A 6,385-nucleotide genomic window follows, 5' to 3' on the forward strand; every position below is an offset into this window, starting at 1 on the left:
TAAGAGATGCACCAAGATGAGGTTGTATGTTCTCACTACTTTTTTCAAACTTGTATATGAGGTCCTCGTCAGTACAATAAAGATTGGGAAGAATGAAGTAAAACTGTTCACAGATGGCATGAGCACATACCAGAAAAACTCTAAGGACTACAAAAATGGTACTAATAATAATTGAATTAACAAGACTGCAGGATATAACATTAACAAATCAATTTTATGTCAAATTATACTGTCCACAAAATTCAAATAACTTATAATAGCACCAAAAAAGTATTAGGGGCAAAATATTTTTAAATGTGAAAAACCCCTACACTGAAAACTTCAAAACGTTACTGAAGGAAAGTTTTTAAAGACCAAAATAAAAGGACAAAATCCATATTCATGGATTGTAGGACAGTGCTTTTAAGATCTGTTTTTCCCCACTGAGCTATAGATTCTAAAGCGATGCTTGTCAGAATTCCTGCAGGCTTTTTGGACAGACATTAAAATCAGACAAGCTGATTTAAAATTTTACATGAACATGCAGAGAATCTTGAATAGCTAAAATAATTCTGAAGAAGAACAAATGTATCCTTCCTGGTAGCAGGGTTTATATGAAACTATAATCAAGCTAGTGAGTATTGGCCTAAGGATTGACATGGATCAATGGAAGGGAACAGAGTCCAGAAATAGAGCCCCACCTTACTTTCAATTAATTTTTGACTAAAGTGTCATGGTAATTTGATGGGGGAAAAGTAGTCTTTTCTATGAATGGTTCAAGAACAACTGGATGTCCTTATGGGGAAAAAAAAAAGAACCTTAACCCTTATCTCACAGTATATACAGAATTAACTCAAAAAGGCCTACAGATTTAAATATAAAAACTAGAACTGTAAAAGTTCTACAGGGAAACATAGGAGAAAATCTCTTCGAAGTTTGTTAGACAAAAATTTCTTAGGATGCAAAAGTCACTAACCATCAAAGAAAAAATGGACATATTGAAGTTTTTCAAGGTTAAAACTGTCTTCTCTTTAAAAGACACCATTAAGAAAAGAAAATGGCAAGCTGCTGACTGGGAGGAAATATTTACAATACATAAATCAGACAAAGGACTTACATATAATATACAAGAAACTCATAAGACAAAAATGTTGGAAAAGAGTTCAATAGATGCTTCACCCAAGGAGATGTAAGTAATGGTCAATATGTACATGAAAAGATAACATCATGAATCATGGGGAAATGCAAATGTAAGCCAATGGGAGAGCAAAACTAGAGTGAGAAGGAAGATTGGTGATTGCCTGGAGACTGAGGTCAGCAGATGGGATCAAAGGACATAAGGAAACTTTTTTAGAGAAGACCCATCGACCTCCTCAGTGACTGGGTAAGTCTGTCTTGGTCTTGGATCTCCCATCTTGGTTGACGATTCTGAGTTTTATTCAGTGGTTGGTAAACTTGTTATGAGTAGGTTTTCCTTGAACTTAAGGCAGTTCAAGAAGAGGTACCTGAATTCTCAGTTGAAAGACACTGGGAAGGTTGCTCAGTTCAAATGCACTGAGAAAATTGTCTAGCTGAAAGACACTGACTGGAAAGGTTTGGACTGGGTGATTAGGTAAGGGCTAACCTGGTGTCTTTCCTTGAATGGGCTACTTTAACAGAGTTTGTTGGAATAAAAATGAAGACACCATATGAGAGCTTTTAGCTCCAAAATAAGAGACAAAATGCTCCTCCCAGCTGGTTACAGCTTTCTCAGGCAACTGAGAAATTTACAGGAGTGGTGGAGGCAAGGCCTCATACCATGCAGCGGTCCCGTAGAGAAACCCATTCATTAATTAAAGATACGCTTATCTGGGGTTGTACACATTAGAACTGGCCATCCAGTGCTTGAGCACCCATGGTGGTTTTAGTGTACTGGAGGGAGAAACCCAGACAGGCTTCTAGGAGGAACTTGCATTATCTCCCTGTGCCTTTGAGATGTAAATGTACCTGATCTTCTTAGGCATCTTGTTCTGTGTCTTGAGAGCTTGGTTTGTTGATCAGTGAGAAAACTCTTTCTGGCCTCTGCCATCTGGAAGGTACTCATACAGTGTACATTTGGAAGCCAGTTGAAGAGACTAGGATTCCGAGCAGTCCCTTTGGCCCTGTCAGCTCTCGGGAGAGTTTGTCATAAGGGTCCCCAATCCATAAGGGGCCTTCATCATGTCAACTTTCATTGGATCCACCTGTACAATAAAGGCCCTTACTTTCTTAGACTATTTTTGCAAATAAACTTTCTGGATCTTGTGAGGGCTGCATCCTTTGCACGATCCTAGGGGGACACCTCTTGTGTCTTACTCGTTTGAATCCCTATTCAGATCCAACTCATCAATGGCCAAATGATGGATCCTTTAAATTGGAAAAACTTCTAAACTGGTAAATTTTTAGAGAGCTCTCCTTGTAAACAGTTATTTTATTGGTAGCTATGGAAAGACCAAATTAAAAGGTGGACACAAAGAAATGTAATGACTAACCTTAAGAACTCCCTTAGTTTAAAAAAAAAAACCAAAAAAAAATCTGTTCGGGAAGCCTATTTGAATTTGTGATCTCAGCTTCCCTCACTGGGTCTTACAGATGCTAATAAAACATTAGGTTAATTAATGTTAATTAGGTTAATAAGGGAATAGAAAGGGTTATTAAGGGGAAAGTCCTGTGGCTTGGATATTCATGGGATTAAAACAAAGGCTTTGAAACAGCACTACTTAAGGTTGGATGAGCCAAAGGGACCCTCTGTGGGTCCACCCAATATTAAAGGGCCCCAAACAAGTTTGCTCTATTTACCCCAGTTTGGAAAAAAGGGGCTGGAAGGGAAAATTTACACTGAGAGATGCTATCAGCAATTGCTTAGAGCAATAGTTAGGCCAATTAATCAAGTTAAACATTGACAAAAGGGCCTGGGTTCCTTGGCTGGACCCCTCACTGGGGACCCCAAAGCCTTTTATACAGGAATGGTTAAAACAGCTGGCGGATAAAAAGGAAAAGTTTCTGGAACTCCTTATAAGACCAAGACTTGATGGGGTCCTAATGGAGGCTAAAGTTAAAGATTAAAAAAAGGAAGTTATAGAAAGGTTATGGAAAAGGAACCCTGAGAAAAGAGTTTTGTGTATGGTTAGGACTGGCTAGGATTAGAACAAATTAAATAAATGAATCTTAAAAGTAAGGCTGTACAAAACTAGAACTTTATTCTTTCTGTTAAGAGGACAAAGTTTTTTTGGAATATCTGCTTTTGATAAGTTTCTTTACCTCTTAAGTAATCTGTTGTAACTTTCTATATTTGCCTTTGAAATCTTTTGTTATCACTTTGGTTAAATGAATAAGCACTGTTTCACAGTGATCTACGCTATGATCCTAATTGATCAAGTGTTTTTAAAACTTTTGATATTTTTGACAAACTTCCCCAAATCGGATTCTAAATAGATTTCTTTTGACCTCTAGCTAACTTTGGGATGTTTCAGAGGGCCCCTGAAACATCTCAAAGGGAGGTATTAAACTAATTATACTTATTTGGTGTGTTAAATTACATGGGAAACATTGTCAAATAAGTGATGATAAGCCTTCTTAAATTATAGTTAGTTAACATCGATTTCTCTCTACCTGATCCATCCAGAATTTGGCTTCTTGTGGCTGGCTCCCCTCTGGACTTGGTGGTTTGTTATGATCCAGATTGCAACTAGTTATACTAATCATTGTTCTAATTGATCTCTCTTGGTAGTTTTTAAACTGTTTATGCTTTGTGTCTCTTGCTGCTGTACTATCATCTTATTAATGTTACTAGTGATACCCTGTTATTTTATGATTGTTGTTTCTTGCATCACCTGCTGTGTAACCAGCTCTCTGACAAAGTTGATGACAGCTAAACATCTTGAGGCAATTCATCACATATATAGCTCTGTATAAAATTAATTTTAATAGATATAGGAAGAAGCAACAAGGGAGAAACATTTCCTGGATCATAATAGACTAGTAAGACGGATGATCCAGAGAATTTTTAGGTTATTAACAGGACCTAATCCAGATATAGCACTTGAATGGCCTCTCAATGAAATCCTCACTAAACCTAGGAATGAGACTTCCTAGCACTATGGGACAAATTTGTCATAAAATGCCTCTCAAACCTTAATCGAATTGATGACCAAAAGGGGAGAGAGACTGTGAACAAAAAAGAATAAACAGCGTCACTCATCACCCAGTTATACAAGGGGGTTAAAACACAACCCACCGCAGCCACCCACCAACAGTGCACCCTGAGGGGAATTCAGGATGAAAAAACAGGATGAGGCATTCTGTGCTTTGGCCCCTAGATAATTAGGTGCATATCTCAGGAAGAATTTCTTTTATTTTTAATTTTTTTTCTTTTTGGCTGCATTGGGTCTTCGTTGCTGGTCACGGGCTTTCTCTAGTTCAGCGAGTGGTGGCTACTCTTCATTGCGGTGCATGGGCTTCTCATTGCGGTGGCTTCTCTTGTTGCGGCATGCAGGCTCCAGGATGTGCGGGCTTCAGTAGTTGTGGCACGCGGGCTCAGTAGTTGTGGCTCGTGGGCTCTAGAGCACAGGCTCAGTAGTTGTGGTGCACAGGCTTAGTTGCTCCGCGGCATGTGGGATCTTCCCGGACCAGGGCTTGAACCCGTGTCCCCTGCATTGGTAGGTGGATTCTTAGGCACTGCGCCACTACGGAAGTCTCAGGAAGAATTTCAATGACCCCAGATTCTTGCATCTTCCCACACACAGAAAAACCTAAAATCATTAACTTGAGACGTGTGTTCTTTGTGATTAGCAGTGATCTTTTACCAAGATGCATGCCTGACTACACGTATTTTCCAGCCAAAAAAAAGTCATGTGTATCCTGGCTCCTCGCCCACCTCTCAGAGCAGTTCCTCAGAGCTACTGAGTGGCTGTCTCCCGGGCGGGAGTCCTCTGTAAGACCCCGAATCAAACTCAAACTCACAATTCTCATGTTGTGCATTTTTCTTTAAGTTAACACTAGAAATGCAAGAATTGTGAGCCCCACACCAGAATACTGGATCAAAGCTGCCTTTTAACAAGATTCTCAGATGAGTCATATGTACAGTAAAGTTTGAGGAACACTGTTGATAACATCCCATCAATTAAAACTCTCCTCACTTATGGTGAAAAACACAAGGGAGACTTTTAGTTAGTTTTACAAAACTATTTTTGAATATTCTGTTTTGCTTTAGAAATTTCTTTTACTCAAGTACACAAAATGGTTTACAGCTCAGTGAATTATCCCAAAGTGAACACATTGGTGTACTGACAACTCGGGAAGAATTGTATCATTATCCTTTCCCCTTTACACTTTCTACCTCTCCCTCTTACCTACAGGTAACCACTATCTTGACTTCTTACAGCATAGATAAGTTTTACCTTCTTTGAACTTTATACAAATGAAACTTTAAAAATATGCATTGCCTGTGCCTGACTTTGTACAAAACTTCATGTTAGATTACCCATTTATTGTGTGTGTAGCTATAGTTTTTTCCACTTTTATTGTTCTATAGAATTCCATTGTATGAATATATCACAATTTATCTATTATACTATTAAAGGACATTTAGGTTTCCAGTTTTTAGTTATTTATAAATAATGCTATAAACATTCTTAAACATGTCTTTGGGTACACACTTACATGCATTTCTGTGGGTGTACCTCGGAGTGAAATTGCTATATCATAGATAACCATGTATGTTCAACTTTAGGAGATGCCATCAAACAATTTTCCAAAGTGGTTGTACCAACTTACACCCTCACCAGCAGGGTATGAGAGTTGCAGTTGCTCCCCATCACTTGGTATTGTTAGTCTTTTCAATTTTGACCATTCTAATGGGTGTGGTAGGTGAATACTTTGTAGTTTTAATTTGTATTTCTTTGTATACTAATGAAGATGAGAGCCTTTTCATATATTTATTGACTATTTGAATATTCCCTTTTGTGAAACCTCATGCCCCCCCCTTTTTGTTATCATGTTGCCAGTCTTTTTCTTAGTGAGTCATAGGAGTTGTATGTATTCTGGATCTGAGCTCTTTTGTCAGTTATATGCATTGCAAATACTATTTCTCACTCTCTGGCTTGCCTTTTCACTCTTTTTTTTTTTTCCGGTACACGGGCCTCTCACTGTTGTGGCCTCTCCCGTTGCGGAGCACAGGCTCTGGACGCGCAGGCTCAGCGGCCATGGCTCACGGGCCTAGCCGCTCCACAGCATGTGGGATCTTCCCGGACAGGGGCACGAACCCGTGTCTCCTGCATCGGCAGGCGGACTCCCAACCACTGTGCCACCAGGGAAGCCCCGGCACTGTAAGATTTAATGAACACAAAGATGCAGGGAAAAGCAGGGTCTGAATGTGCACCTAAGATAT

The sequence above is a fragment of the Mesoplodon bidens genome, assembly GCF_964165515.1.
Source record: "Mesoplodon bidens genome assembly, chromosome: 1".
Taxonomy (NCBI): Eukaryota; Metazoa; Chordata; class Mammalia; order Artiodactyla; family Ziphiidae; genus Mesoplodon; species Mesoplodon bidens.